This window comes from Triticum urartu, chromosome 4A, assembly GCF_056163025.1.
Source record: "Triticum urartu cultivar PI428250 chromosome 4A, HENAU_Tu73, whole genome shotgun sequence".
Classification (NCBI taxonomy): Eukaryota; Viridiplantae; Streptophyta; class Magnoliopsida; order Poales; family Poaceae; genus Triticum; species Triticum urartu.
Genome location: NC_141876.1, coordinates 506,243,113 through 506,259,866, shown reverse-complemented (window position 1 = coordinate 506,259,866; position 16,754 = coordinate 506,243,113). Strand labels below are relative to the sequence as shown.

Below are 16,754 nucleotides of genomic sequence, written 5' to 3'. Positions count from 1 at the left end.
ATCCAAAATAGTGGGTTCATTAATATTTAAAGTTTTGACTTCTTCAATCCCACTTTTATCAATTTTAGCATCAAGATCTAAAAACTCCGAATTTTTGGAACACCTTCTAAGTAAAGGTGGATCATATTCAGTCCCATCATTATCAAGATTCATATTGCAAAACAAAGGTTTAATAGGGGACACATCAATAACTTTTAGATCTTCATCTTTATTATCATGTTCTTCTGGCTTAGCGGCCATCTTATTGACTAAGGTGGCCTGCTTATCCGAAACTTCAGCTATTAACTTCTCAAGACAAGCAATTTGGGATCTCAAACCATCAAATTCTTTAGACATATCATCAAGCTCTTTATTCATGTAACTCATAAAGTTTTTTTGTTCCTTAAGCTTGTTTCTAAAGAAACTATTATGCTCAAATTGCAAGACCATAAAACTCCTAACGTTGCTTTCGATTTTTTCCAACCTTTTAAGGTGAAGATCACCAAATCGGGGAAGAGCCATCGTGACAAGCAAGCAATCCAACACACAAGAAAACGAGGAACGGGCAAAAAGAGGCAAATAGAGAAACAAAGGGAGGATAGAGAGAGGGCGAATAAAACGGTAAGGGTGAAGTGGGGGAGAGGAAAATGAGAGGCAAATGGCAAATAATGTAATGCGGGAGATAAGGGTTTGTGATGGGTACTTGGTATGTTGACTTTTGCGTAGACCTCCCCGGCAACGGCGCCAGAAATCCTTCTTGCTACCTCTTGAGCACTGCGTTGGTTTTCCCTTGAAGAGAAAAGGGTGATGTAGCAAAGTAGCGTAAGTATTTCCCTCGGTTTTTGAGAACCAAGGTATCAATCCGGTAGGAGGCTACGCGCGAGTCCCTCGCACCTACACAAAACAAATAAATCCTCGCAACCAACGCGATAAGGGGTTGTCAATCCCTACACGGTCACTTACGAGAGTGAGATCTGATAGGTATGATAAGATATTTTTTTGGGTATTTTTATGATAGAGATGCAAAGTAAAATAAAAGCAATGAAAATAACTAAGTATTGGAAGATTTAATATGATGAAGATAGACCCGGGGGCCATAGGTTTCACTAGTGGCTTCTCTCGAGAGCATAAGTATTTTACGGTGGGTGAACGAATTACTATTGAGCAATTGACATAATTGAACATAGTTATGAGAATATCTAGGTATGGTCATGTATATAGGCATCACGTCCGAGACAAGTAGACCGACTCCTGCCTGCATCTACTACTATTACCCCACACATCGACCGCTATCCATGCATCTAGAGTATTAAGTTCATAAGAATAGAGTAACGCCTTAAGCAAGATGACATGTGATACGTCTTATACGTATCTATAATTTTTGATTGTTCCATGCTATTATATTATCAACCTTGGATGTTTTATATGCATTTATATGCTATTTTATATGATTTTTGGGATTAACCTGTTAACCTAGAGCCCGGTGCCAGTTTCTGTTTTTTTCCTTGTTTTAGAGTATCGCAGAAAAAGAAAATCAAACGGAGTCCAATTGACCTGAAACTTCACTAAACTTATTTTTGGAAAGAAAGCAATACATAAGACTTGGAGTGCACGTCAGGGGATCAACGAGGAAGCCACGAGGCAGGGGGGCGCCCACCCCCTGGGCGCGCCCTCCACCATCGTGGGCCCCTCGTGGCTCCCCTGATGTATTTCTTCCACCTATATATATATTCATATCTACAACCACTGTAAAAGAAAGAGAGGGCGGAGAAGCAGATCATCCTATCCATCAAAACCTGCAATCTGATGGTCTACATCCCTCGAGCATACTAAACGCGTTTTACGTTTTAATTACCCACCATGCCATTGCCTAAAACATCTGTTAATAAAAATCATCTACTACCCCTATAAAAAAAGAAAGGAGCAGATCCAAACAATCACACCCATTTATTAGCAAGATCTAATGGTCCTTAACCATTCCATGTTTAACACTGCCAACCACGCCCATCGCTAACCCGCCCCTAATCGATCGCTAACCCGCCCCGCCGTTAAAAAAAAAGAAGAAAACCGTGCGCGCGATCTCTCCCCCGTCCGCAGGACCTCTCGCCCCCGCCTTCTCCGGCGCCGTTCGCCGCCCGCGGTTTGCCGCCCATCGCGCCCTTCGCCGCGGGACAGCCGGAGCCGCCGTCCGTCGCGCACTGCGGGAGCCGCCGCAGGTTGTCGCTTGTCACGCCCTTCGCCGTGGGAGAGCCGGAGCCACCGCCCGTCGCGCGCCGGAGGAGCCACCGCAGGTCGCCGCGGGAGAGCCGGGGCCGCCGCGATCGTGAGCAGCCGCCCGCCCATCCTCCATCCCTACGCGGGCGCACCTTCCTTCAGCTCCTCCTCGCGCCGCCCCTCTCCTTTGCCCCGGCCGCCAAGACCCAGCGGTCGCTTCACCGGGTTGCGGCGCCGCCCCGCCCGATAGCCTCCCAGCGGCCGCCTGCCGCCATCCGCGCAGACTGCTTCACCGACGCCCGCGGCCGCTTCACCAGGCCACGGCGTCGCCCGCCCATCCCTGTGTGTGCAACGGCTGAAAATTTCGATCTGCGATGGTGCGCGGAGATCAAGCGATGACGGCAACAGCGTCGAGCTTTGCAGGTATTGATCCCCCCTCCCCTTCCCCAGCAATGCTTGAATTGGACTGCATGAATGAATTTGCTGGCACGAGTATGCAAGATAGAAAAATAAGTGAATCTTTTGATGTTGTCCCCTCCGCATTAGTATGGAATTCAGAAATTATCTTGTTATCTTTGCCCACTAGCATTTTCTAGACTAATAATGGTATGCAGATTTCAGCTAGAGCTTGCAGAGTTCTAAAATATGTTGACCAAATCGTTTCTTCAAAACCTGGTTCACAAATACTATGATCTTGCTACTAGCTTCTATGAGTGTGGCTGGACTGAATCCTTCCACTTTGCTCATAGGTGAGGACTCTTATCAAAAGAACAAATAATTGGTCTTTCATTCTTCAAGAAAGTTATATTTCAAAAGAAAAAAAATATGAGAATATGTCATAGAACATTGCTAATTGTGATTCCCCATGTGTCTTAGCATTTTAGGTGGAATGGTGAACCTTGAAGCGGAAGTACCAAACGGTACGAGCACTTTCTGGCCCTATGGCTTGAGTTGAAGCCTGGGATGAAGGTCGTTTTTCTTATGAAGATCGAATAACCCATGGTAGAATGATTTTCCTTTTTAAGATGCTCTTGCTGCAGCTATATAACTTGATAATGGAGCATACAACATCGTGATGTTTGTTGAATTGCTTTGCTGTAGGTTTTGGATGTCAGGTATGGAATAGGCAGGCCATTAAGAGAAATTCCAAGATTTAGGTTTAATTCCTGTTTCGCGCTTTCACCTCTCTTCATACGTGTGAATACTGATGTGTTCGGGTTTAGACATTCTCATATGCATGATTAATGCAACTGAAGTGATTCATGTTTTTCTTACTTTCAACTGAAAACTTGTGGGGGCATGATTTTGAGGAGGCGATCCAGGTATTATTCATCTTTCAATTTTTTTATCATGATCTGTCTCTTTGAAAAAGTTGAAAACCTAATATGATGGTTTACAGAGCACCAATAAGTTAGAGAAGTTCGACCTCAACCTTTCCAGGAATTAATCTATTTTGGAACGGAGGTACTAAGCAGTACTAATACTTGTCTCTTCTGTTTGTAACCTAAAGATGTATAATTGTGTCTGTAAGTTAGATAAGGACTATTGGCTTTGTGATATTTCATTATCTGATGTTTGTAACCTAAAAAAGATGTATAACTGATCAGGCAACTGTTTTCTGCAGCTCCACCTCAGTTACTGATTGAACAGCAACGACTACCAAATAACTAGGGAAAGGTTGTTCAATGCTCATTATTTTTTGGTTGATTCTTCTATTGACTGTGATTATTTATTTTGGTATTTATTTATTTTTTGGTTGATTCTTCTATTGACTGTGATTTTTTTTGGTGACGAGGTCGCCACCAAGAACGGGTCACTGATAGTATCAACATGGAGGCGTGCCTTAGCCTGGAGCCCAGCAAGAAGATCATCGGGAGCTTCGGGACATTTGAGACGGCCGTTCTCCATGTGGCCAACGCCATCCAGCTGCAGGCATTGCGCCGGCCTCGGCAGGAGTCGGTCAAGCCCAATGTGAGTTACCAATCTTCTTACATTAGAGTGTCGTAATTGATTTACTTATTATCATAGCAATATGCTTGGATGGTTGTAATTCATGACGGGATTAACAGTACCCCATCACAGAAACTTCTACATTCAGTTAGGACTACTTATGTCTACTTAAACGTGTTCCTTATCCCGACTTTCATATACACGCATAGTATGAACCATAGTCCTGCTAACTGCTAGCTTTTTTTGGTCATATCTGATTCTGTGGTGTTAATCCACTCCTACGTTGCCAAACTCAGTTTGATTATACATGGAGTATGTTATATACTTTGATGATATTTTCAGATTTTAAATATATGACAAGCACAATCCCTGATACTAATGCTTACTCTGTTTATTTTGGATGTTCAAGTGTAGCATCTATTGACCAATGCAAGCTCCATCAGGATGTGCGTAGTGTCCATAAGTTCCCTTTTGGCCAGTACATGGAGAAAAAAAACATGGAATGTACAACAATCCTACATGAAACATTCTGAACAAAGTCATATTGAGCTACCCCTAGAAATTTTTGCAGCTTCTGTGAACTCTTGTTTTATGTTCTATAGGGCCAACTTGCATTTTCATGTCAAGCATGGCTGATTATTAGAGGGCAAGGAAAGATGGAGTAGCAGAAGCATTGCTTACGATGAGTTCATCGGGTCAACAGTGCACATTAACAAGCATTGCCTGCTGTCTGCCTTCGCCTACTTTGACGAGGATGACAGCGGGTACATCACCGTTGACCGCTGGAAGAGGTGTGCTGGGAGTACAACACAAGCTGACCGGCATCGCGACATCGCCAGGGAGGTCGGCACTGACAACATGCGTATGTTTATTCACTGCAGTCACCATCTTAAATTAATTAATTGGTTTCAATTAACTCCGTTGAATAGTCTGTACTATTATGCTAATTACTACAAATCTGAAATGCAAATTGACCATGTCTCATTTGATTAGGATGTTCAAATTGACTATGGAGAGTATATGACAACTCATGCAGGTTCGTAATGACTTGAAGAAAGCATATGAGAAGCGAGTATAGGAGCTTTAATATTAGAGCAACAGGGGAGGAGCAAATGATTGAAGGGCTATCAGCCGTGTAAAAGAAAGCTGAGGATAACGTCAACAGGTGGAAAACTATATTTGGTTGACATAATAACACTAGCAAAGGTGAATAACAATGTAACATTATCTTTTCATTAGTTGATCCATTCAACTTTTGTTTGATATGACTGGCATGATATTTGGATAGGAAAGTTATTTGTTAACTCCATATCATTTTTATGTGCAAGCTAATAATTATGCACTGTGCATTTGCCTGCAATTTCCTAGAAGTTCTCCATAATTTTCGAAGAAAATGTTTTGTGAAGTATAGTTTCTCAAGAAAATTAAAATGTGCTTGTAGTAATTTTTTCCTAAAGTTTTGTCATCTTGTAGAATGATCGACAACAGGCTCCCAGTAAAAGAATAGGATAGGAGCTGTAGGTAATAAAAAATGAGGATATGAGAAGTTGGTAGTTGAAGTCAGTATAATTGCTTAGCATTGTTTTATTCAGTAGGATTGGCGTTGCAGCTGAGGAAATATGTGATATGGAGTAATTTGGTTAACTAAAGGACATTTTACTTTTGAAGTATCTTTAACACACTTTGCAAAATGAATGATGAAGGGACATTAGGCTATTTTTCTATGCATCTGGTGATAATAGACATGCGTTGCACGTGCACACTTACTATAACCTACTAATCGATCCCTAACCCACCCCCGTCCCGCCCCGCCGTTAAAAAAAAACTGTTCGCACGATCTATCGCCCCGCCCGCACGACCTCTCGCGGTCTCGCCCCCTCCTCCTCCCGCAGCCGTTAGCCGCCGGAGCCGCCGCCCTTCGCCACGGAAGAGCCGGAGCCGCCGCAGGTCACGACCCTTTGCCGCAGGAGAGCCGGAGCCGCCGTCCGTCGCGCGCCGCTGGAGAGCTGGAGCCGCCACCCGTCGCGCGCCGCGGGAGTCGCCGCCGCGCCCTTTGTCTTTTGTTGGACGCATCCCTGTTAGAACATAACATTGTTTTGTTAGTGCCTTTGAACTGTTGTGCCATGGTGATTTGTGAATAACGAAGAAAAGTTCAGAATAACTCAAGTTGGCATGTGCGAGTGCCTGCGATACTAACGTTGTAGGAAAGCCTCACTTGCAGTTTTCTAAACTCTGCCTCAGAATGTTCCATCCCATTTTTTGGAGATTAGCATATGTTGGTATTGTTTCTGTTCTTCAGTCAGAGTTGGTGGTCCAAACCCGGGGGGGGGGGGGGGGGGGGGGGTTGATCTTTGAGTTCAGCTGTACAGAGTTGATTTCTCCACATATTAAGATCAGAAACCACATTTAAGATCAGAGATTATGTGCCATGGTGACCTGTGTATAAAGAGACTCCATATTGGCTCAACTTGCAGTTTTCTGAACTCTATTTCAGAATGTTATACCCGATGTCTCGGCTCGCAATTTTTGGTGTTGCTTCTGTTCTTTGGTGACAGTTAGCTATCTGAATGGTTTAGCAAAGGATAGCTACATAGTATGGCAAAGTACATTTGGTATCCCGCTGAAGCTGAAAACATACAGAGCACCTGTAATTAGTTTTTGGTCGACGAATTTCAGCTAGATTATAGTGTTGCGGCTCTGAACTGTGGTGATTGTGTGTGAGTGGAATTTTAGCTAGGTCGCTGCCCTCGCGCCCTTCGCTGCGGGAGCCGGAGCCGCCCACCGCTCGAGCCGCTCAGCTTGCCCTGGCCTCCGCCCCGCCGCCCCCGGTCCTATTCTGCCCCCATGCGATTCGATGATGAGGACGCTAGCGGAGAACCGCCGCTACAAATCCTCACGCTCGCCTCCATCAGTCACATGGTCTCCAGTCATCAAGACACCCCACCCTCCTCGACTGCTGCTGGTGCTACCGGCACCACTATTCTTCCTCTCGATCCGGTTCCGGCGAGGAACCCATCACCGCGCCGACCAGTCCAAGGAACTCACATCACCTCCATCAAGGTACTCGCGCTTCTGCATTGTCAGTTCCGATGTCATTAATGGGCGACATCTACATGTTGTGTGTCTCACCTGCAGGAAAACAATGACCTATGTGATTACAAATATGTGCTTGCTTCTTCATGAAGAGCCAAAAAAGGTACCAATTGGTCCTTCTATTTAAATAAATGATGCTGCATGTTTAAAATTATATGTTAATCCCATTATTTATTTTCAGTGCAAGAATATGCAGATAGAACCATAGAATATATATATACATTGTACATTACCGCGCACAGGCTTTCTCCCTGTTGCATATGCCTTTATAATAACTTGAGCTATCCATACTTGGATTAGCAACTAAATCTTAGATAATATGAAACTTGTTCTCACATGTCCATTTTCCATAATTCTTAGATGTCCATTCTAGATATTGAGCCTAGAAGCATGCACTTCATGTACAGAATATCTAAGATTTATAGCATTCACTCATATCTCTGACCACAAGATACAATCACTGACTATATAGTACAATAAGATTTAATCTCTGAATAAAACCTCACCAAAGAATCTTCATACAGAAGTATAGACGTTGATGCAAATGTATGGAGCACGGTCACCAACAGATCCACACATTTGGTCAGTGATGAATCAATGCAACCTATTGGTACATGAGTTATTTCTCTTTCTTTCTCTGAACTACTCTTTCTCTTTCACAATTACAGTTCAGCACCTTCTATGAACTGCACCTTATATCATGTCGGATTGATAATTCCTTGTAGTGGGAGGGGAGGATATTCGATCTAAGTATGTCAGAGAGGAGGAGCAAGACGGAATTAATAAGGCAAGAATTGTTTCCCTTTTAGTTTGGATCTCTGTTGCTTCATGATGGTATTATCTAACTGATGAAAAGGGAACGTTGTACGTGACTGATGAAAGAGTTGTTTCGCCTCACCAGGCAAGAAACTTTTGACCCATCCCTGCAATGTATTTTCATAGTGCCCTTGTATAAGTAAATGGAAGGAATTCTAAATGATGAAGAGTGTCTTATTGCATTAGTTTTTTATATCTGCAGAGTGAGCACATGACTTTCTTCCCTGCCTTTACTTACTAATGAAAAATAAACATCAATGCATGTTATATTTACTAAATTAATAACACTAAGTAGGAATTCAGAATAATAACATATTAATAACAACGGGTAGGAATTCTGAATAAAAATAGTGCATGAGAAATATGGCATGCACCTTAACATAGAAATGTTCTTTTTAATTGCTCATATGTTAATGTTACAAATGTTCTTTTCTTGTTCTCTTAATAATGGTTTTAGACGGAGAGCTGCGCCCATGTTGTATGCCAACATTGGTCCTTAGATTAGTCAATTTTTGTTGCAGCATATGTTCTCTATAGATTTTTTTAGAATGTCTATGAAGTTTCATCTGCAAGCTTTTGATCCTAATGGCTACATCCTTATAAGGCTATTTCTTGTTTGTAAGATGAATAGTACCTATGTCAAGACTCAAGACTCAAGAGAAGCAAGAGTGCATAGCAGTAGCAGTTGTTCAACCAAGGTAATCACTTGAACCGAATATTTCTAAATTATAATTAAAAGAGGACAGGTTCTTACAAATCTAACATATTCCTTTTGATTCTTGATCTTGTTTCATATATAGCTTAGACGTAGCATGTCATGTATGAATTTATTTCCACTGGGTGGAAGCATTTTATGCTCTTACCTTTGTGCTTTTAAGACTTTTCATTTTAGCTTTATTAGTCAGGACGTGCATTGCATGTACACGATTAACAAGTACAAAATGCCAAACCGGTAAAAGCGCACTTTATTATCAATTCAGTCCACATGGTTTGTGCAACATTTGCATGTAAGAGTAGATTTGCACGTGTTCTTATTTTTTTATGGCTAATTAGCTAAACACAGTTGCTACATAGTGGTTCCACTTGCTGACAATGGTGAGGTGCAATGGAGATTGCCCTAAGATACACAAATATATTGCTGAATTTAGCAAAGTTGTCTCGAGCTAACTCTTCTAACTTCTACAATAGCCAATATACATGGCATGTTGTTCTCCAGACAGAGGTCAATTGTTTTTTTACTGTCATTGTCTATTGCTTCCGAGATAAGCACATGCTGACTTTTATATTATCATTCTAGATTTATCTTGTGTTACAAGTTGTCAGATCATTGTTGATGCTGATACATCACAATGACTTTTGAAGATGCTCTTATCCCTTTTGTTTCAACATGTCTTCTTTGCTTTCAATTAATCTTGTGTGAATTCAAAGCCAACACAGAGTGCCATTTTTTTGTTCTAGCATGTCTTCTTTATACTCCCTCTGTAAAAGGCTTTTATATTTCTTTACGGAGGAAGTATTTGTAAAAGGCACATTACATATTTTTTAAATTTGACGTGACTAACTGAGCTTGCATAATTCAGTTCATCATAGATTATCCAATGTGACGTAGTAAAAGGCACATTACATATTTTTAAATTTGACGTGACTAACTGAGCTTGCATAATTCAGTTCATCATAGATTATCAAATGTGACATAGACAATAGAATATAGATGGCTTAGAAGGGTTCTATGAGCAAGGATTTTCTTTGGGCGAAGATGTGCATTGCACGTGCAAGCTTACTAGTACCCTAAAACGATCGGAGAGCACAATAGATCGGGAGTTCCGCCGCCAGAAGCCTCCGTAGCCATTGAAAGCCAATCTAGACCCGTTCCGGCACCCTGCCAGAGGGGGCAATCCCTCTCCGGTGGCCATCTTCATCATCCCAGTGCTCTCCATGATGAGGAGGGAGTAGTTCTCCCTCGGGGCTGAGGGTATGTACCAGTAGCTATGTGTTTAATCTCTCTCTCTCTCTCTCTCTCTCTCTCTCTCTCGTGTTCTTGAGGTGGTACGATCTTGATGTATCGCGAGCTTTGCTATTATAGTTGGATCTTATGATGTTTATCCCCCTCTACTCTCTTGTAATGGTTTGATTTTTCCCTTTGAAGTAATCTTATCGGATTGAGTCTTTAATGACTTGAGAACACTTTATGTATGTCTTGCCGTGCGTATCTGTGGTGACAATGGGATATCACGTGATTCACTTGATGTATGTTTTGGTGATCAACTTGCGGGTTTCGCCCATGAACCTATGCATGGGGTTGGCACACGTTTTCGTCTTGATTCTCCGGTAGAAACTTTGGGGCACTCTTTGAGGTCCTATGTGTTGGTTGAATAGATGAATCTGAGATTGTGTGATGCATATCGTATAATCATACCCACGGATACTTGAGGTGACATTGGAGTATCTAGGTGACATTAGGGTTTTGGTTGATTTGTGTCTTAAGGTGTTATTCTAGTACGAACTCTAGGGCTGTTTGTGACACTTATAGGAATAGCCCAACGGATTGATTAGAAAGAATAACTTTGAGGTGGTTTCATACCCTACCATAATCTCTTCGTTCGTTCTCCGCTATTAGTGACTTTGGAGTGACTCTTTGTTGCATGTTGAGGGATAGTTATGTGATCCAATTATGTTATTATTGTTGAGAGAACTTGCACTAGTGAAAGTATGAATCCTAGGCCTTGTTTCCTAGCATTCCAATACCGTTTGTGCTCACTTTTATCATTAGTTACTTTGCTGTTTTTATATTTTCAGATTACAAAAACCTTTATCTACTATCCATATACCACTTGTATCACCATCTCTTTGCCGAACTGTTGCACCTATACAATTTACCATTGTATTGGGTGTGTTGGGGACACAAGAGACTCTTTGTTATTTGGTTGCAGGGTTGCTTGAGAGAGACCATCTTCATCCCGCGCCTCCTACGGATTGATAAACCTTAGGTCATCCACTTGAGGGAAATTTGCTAATGTCCTACAAACCTCTGCACTTGGAGGCCCAACAACGTCTACAAGAAGAAGGTTGTGTAGTAGACATCAAGCTCTTTTCTGGTGCCGTTGCCGGGGAGGTTAGCGCTTGAAGGTATATCTTTAGATCTTGCAATCGAATCTTTTTGTTTCTTGTTTTATCACTAGTTTAGTTTATGAAAGAAAACTACAAAAAAATGGAATTGAGTTTGCCTCATACGCTTCATCTTTTTAATATCTTTCGTGAGTATGATGGAAAGGAAAATTGTGCCAAAGTGTTAGAAGAAGAATGCATTAGAATGTTTGGCACTAAATATTTGAATGATGAGCATGATTGCAATGTTGTTAGTATGAATTCCTTGAATATCAATGATGCTAATGATATGCAAAGCCACAAGCTTGGGGATGCTATGTTTGATGAAGATGATATTTTTAGTCCCCCAAGATTTGATGTGCAAATTTATTATGATGAGAGCATGCCCGCTATCTATGATGATTATTGTGATGACTTGTATGCTATAAAGAATAATGATATCCATGAAACTTCTCATCATGCTTTTAACTTTCAATTGTATTATGCCTCACATGATAGTTATTTTGTTGAGTTTGCTCCCACTACTATTCACGAGAAGAAATTTGCTTATGTGGAGAATAATAAAATTTCTATGCTTGTAGATCATGAAAAGAATGCTTTAGGTGCTGGTTATATTTTTGAATTCATTCATGATGCTACTGAAAATTATCATGAGGGAGTAATATATGCTTGTAGGAATTTCAATAATATCAAGTTTCCCCTCTATGTGCTTAAAATTTTGAAGTTGGGCTTGTTTTACCTTCCTATGCAAGTTGATTCTTGTTCTCATAAGTTGTTTGCTCACAAAATCCCTATGCATAGGAAGTGGGTTATACTTAAATGTGCTAGTCATATTCTTCATGATGCTCTCTTTATGTTACAATTCTTATCTTTTATGTGAGCATCATTGAAATCATCATGCCTAGCTAGGGGCGTTAAACGATAGCGCTTGTTGGGAGGCAACCCAACTTTATTTTTGTTCCTTGCTTTTTGTTACTGTTTAGTAATAAATAATTCATCTAGCCTCTATTTAGATGTGGTTTTATGCTTTTAGTTAGTGTTTGTGCCAAGTAGAACCTTTGGGAAGACTTGGGGAAAGTCTTTGCGATCATGCTGTAAAAAACAGAAACTTTAGTGCTCACGAGAATTGCTGCCATTTTTATTGGAGAGTGCTATTTAGTTAATTATTTTTGTAGATGATTAATAGATAAATTACTCAGGTCCACTAATTTATTTGAGAATTTTATGAGTTCCAGAAGTATACGTTTGATACAGATCACTACAGACTGTTCTGTTTTTGACAGATTCTGTTTTCTATGTGTTGTTTGCTTATTTTGATGAATCTATGAGTAGTATCGAAGGGTATGAACCTTAGATAAGTTGGAATACAGTAGATATTACACCAATATGAATTTATAATGAGTTCACAACAGTACCTAAGTGGTGATTTATTTTCTTATACTAACGGAGCTTACGAGTTTTCTGTTAAGTTTTGTGTTGTGAAGTTTTCAAGTTTTGGGTAAAGATTCGATGGATTATGGAATAGGGAGTGGAAAGAGCCTAAGATTGGGGATGCCCAAGGCACCCCAAGGTAATATTCAAGGAAAACCAAGAGCCTAAGCTTGGGGATACCCCGGAAGGCATCCCCTCTTTCGTCTTCGTTCATCGGTAACTTTACTTGGAGCTATATTTTTATTCACCACATGATATGTGTTTTGCTTGGAGCGTCATTTTATTTTCTTTAGTTTTGCTTGCTGTTTGAATAAAATACCAAGATCTGAAATTATTAAATGTTAGAGAGTCTTCACATAGTTGCATAATTATTCGACTACTATTTGATCTTCACTTATATCTTTTGGAGTAGTTTGTCATTTGCTCTAGTGCTTCACTTATATCCTTTTAGAGCACGGTGGTGGTTTTATTTTGTAGAAATAGATGAACTCTCATGCTTCACTTATATTATTTTGAGAGTCTTTAGAATAGCATGGTAATTTGCTTTGGTTACGAAATTAGTCCTAATATGATGGGCATCCAAGAGGGATATAATAAAAACTTTCATATAAGTGCATTGAATACTAAGAGAAGTTTGATACTTGATGATTGTTTTGAGATATGGAGATAGTGATATTAAAGTTGTGCTAGTTGAGTAGTTGTGAATTTGAGAAATACTTGTGTTGAAGTTTGCAAGTCCCGTAGCATGCACATATGATAAACGTTGTGTAATAAATTTGAAACATGAGGTGTTATTTGATTCTTCCTGATGAGTGGCGGTCGGGGACGAGCGATGGTCTTTTCCTACCAATATATCCCCCTAGGAGCATGCGCCTAATGCTTGGTTTTTGATGACTTGTAGATTTTTGCAATAAGTATGTGAGTTCTTTATGACTAATGTTGAGTCCATGGATTATACGCACTCTTACCCTTCCATCATTGCTAGCCCCTTCGGTACCGTGCATTGCCCTTTCTCACATTGAGAGTTGGTGCAAACTTCGCCGGTGCATCCAAACCCCGTGATATGATACGCTCTGTCACACATAAAACTCCTTATATCTTCCTCAAAACAGCCACCATACCTACCTATTATGGCATTTTCATAGCCATTCCGAGATATATTGCCATGCAACTTGCCACCATTTCGTTCATCATGACACACATCATCATTGTCATATTGCCTTGCATGATCGTGTAGTTGACATCGTATTTGTGGCAAGGCCACCATGCATAATTTATCATACATGTCACTCTTGATTCATTGCCCATCCCGGTACACCGCCGGAGGGATTTATATAGTCATACTTTGTTCTAGTATCGAGTTGTAATCTTTGAGTTGTAAATAAATAGAAGTGTGATGATCATCATTAATAGAGCATTGTCCCAATAAAAAAAGAAAAAGAGAAAGGCCATAAAAAAGAAAAAAAGAAGAGAAAGGCCATATAAAAAAGGGGGATAATGCTACTATCCTTTGCCACACTTGTGCTTCAAAGTAGCACAATAATCTTCATGATAGAGAGTCTTTTGTTTTGTCATTTTCATATACTAGTCGGAATTTTTCATTATATAACTTGGCTTGTATATTCCAACAATGGGCCTCCTCAAGTGCCCTAGGTCTTCATGAGCAAGCAAGTTAGATGCACACCCACTTAGTTTCTTTTGTTGAGTTTTCATACATTTATAGCTCTAGTGCATCCGTTGCATGGCAATCCCTACTCCTTGCATTAACATCAATCGATGGGCATCTCCATAGCCCATTGATTAGCCTCATTGATGTGAGACTTTCTCCTTTTTGTCTTCTCCACATAACCCCCATCATCATATTCTATTCCACCCATAGTGCTATGTCCATGGCTCGCGCTCATATATTGCGTGAAAGTTTTTAGGTTTGAGATTACTAAAGTATGAAACAATTGCTTGGCTTGTCATCGGGGTTGTGCATGATGAGAGCATTCTTGTGTGACGAAATGGAGCATGACTAAACTATATGATTTTGTAGGGATGAACTTTCTTTGGCCATGTTATTTCGAGAAGACATGATTGCTTAGTTAGTATGCTTGAAGTATTATTATTTTTATGTCAATATTAAACTTTTGTCTTGAATCTTATGGATCTAAATATTCTTGCCACAATAAAGAGAATTATATGGATAAATATGTTAGGTAGCATTCCACAACAAAAATTCTGTTTTTATCATTTACGGATTTACCTATTCGAGGACGAGCAGGAATTAAGCTTGGGGATGCTGATACGTCTCCAACGTATCTATAATTTTTGATTGTTCCATGCTATTATATTATCAACCTTGGATGTTTTATATGCATTTATATGCTATTTTATATGATTTTTGGGACTAACCTGTTAACCTAGAGCCCAGTGCCAGTTCCTGTTTTTTCCTTGTTTTAGAGTATCGCAGAAAAAGAAAATCAAACGGAGTCCAATTGACCTGAAACTTCACGTAACTTATTTTGGAAAGAAAGCAATACAGGAGACTTGGAGTGCACGTCAGGGGATCAACAAGGAAGCCACGAGGCAGGGGGGCGTGCCCTCCACTCTCGTGGGCCCTTCATGGCTCCCCTGATGTATTTCTTCCGCCTATATATATCCATATACCCTAAAACGATCGGAGAGCACAATAGATCGGGAGTTCCGCGCCAGAAGCCTCCGTAGCCACCGAAAGCCAATCTAGACCCGTTCCGGCACCCTGCCGGAGGGGGCAATCCCTCTCTGGTGGCCATCTTCATCATCCCGGTGCTCTCCATGACGAGGAGGGAGTAGTTCTCCCTCGGGGCTGAGGGTATGTACCAGTAGCTATGTGTTTGATCTCTCTCTCTCTCTCTCTCTCGTGTTCTTGAGGTGGTACGATCTTGATGTATCGCGAGCTTTGCTATTATAGTTGGATCTTATGGTGTTTCTCCCCCTCTATTCTCTTGTAATGGATTGAGTTTTCCCTTTGAAGTAATCTTATCAGATTGAGTCTTTAATGACTTGAGAACACTTGATGTATGTCTTCCGTGCGTATCTTTGGTGACAATGGGATATCACGTTATTCACTTGATGTATGTTTTGGTGATCAACTTGTGGGTTCCGCCCATGAACCTATGCATAGGGGTTGGCACACGTTTTCGTCTTGATTCTCCGGTAGAAACTTTGGGGCACTCTTTGAGGTCCTATGTGTTGGTTGAATAGATGAATATGAGATTGTGTGCACTACAAAAAAATACACTTCCGTGATGATACGTGTTTGTCACAGTAGGTCGCGTTTTTTGTCATGCATGTACATCCATGACAAATTTATGACAGAATCAAGATAGTCATACCTGTGCTGTCGTAGAAGTGTTCCATGACATTACCAAAATTATCATCACGGAAGTGTCCATTTCCATGACGATAAATCGCGCGTCACAGAAGTGTTTTCGTCAAGGGTGACCGACATGTGGCATCCACCATAACGGAACGCCGTTAAGCTATCGGGTCGGGTTTTGGATCCGATAACCCGTTAACAGCCCCGACCAATGGGGATTTTCCACGTGTAAAATCATCATTGGCTGGAGGAAACACGTGTCGGCTCATCGTTGGGACAGATGTCATCCACTCATTGGACAAAAGGCACCTATGATATGTCGACACGTGGCACGGCCCAACAGAGGCCCATTCCTGTGAAAAGGTCGGCCCGTTTGACTTAGTCAAAAGGTGGCGGGCCGGCCCATGGAAAGCCCGTTAACGGCCTGTTCGCATATAGCCCATTTACAGCCCGCTAACCCAAGGCCCGTTACGCCCTATCCAAATTAGGCCCAGTAGCATCATCTGGGCCATCCAATATGATTCCAGCCCGTTTTCACTTCTGGCCCATGTATGGCCCATGACGTCTTTCGGCCCATATGAGGCCCTATGTAACTCTTGGCCTATTAATGGCCCGTGGTGAAACTGGCCCGTAATGAACAGTGTATCACTTTACACCCATTAACGGCCCTTGGTGAAACTGGCCCGTAATGAACAATGTATCACTTTATACCCATTAACGACCCGTTATTCCGTTGGGCCGTTTCCACCCCATGTTATCTTTCGGCCTTCTCAGAGCCCATTTATTCGTGGGCTCATTTCCAGCATTCGTTTACTTACGGCCC

General features: G+C 41.3%; 1 long non-coding RNA gene across 14 annotated transcripts; it reads left to right on the top strand.

Moving 5' to 3' along the window:
• The first annotated feature begins 2,004 nt into the window (after window positions 1-2,004).
• Window positions 2,005-15,572, top strand: LOC147976335 (uncharacterized). Of its 14 annotated transcripts, none has more exons than XR_015601436.1 (12): window positions 2,005-2,616; window positions 2,808-2,942; window positions 3,070-3,195; window positions 3,295-3,515; window positions 3,593-3,657; window positions 3,818-3,870; window positions 3,989-4,164; window positions 4,558-4,647; window positions 4,746-5,005; window positions 5,180-5,349; window positions 7,761-7,846; window positions 7,962-15,572. It is a non-coding gene; the product is annotated as an uncharacterized LOC147976335 (long non-coding RNA). The 14 variants fall into 14 exon arrangements; XR_015601433.1 differs by having other exon boundaries at window positions 4,553-4,647; XR_015601429.1 differs by having other exon boundaries at window positions 2,815-2,942; window positions 4,553-5,005.
• The last annotated feature ends 1,182 nt before the right edge of the window (window positions 15,573-16,754 follow it).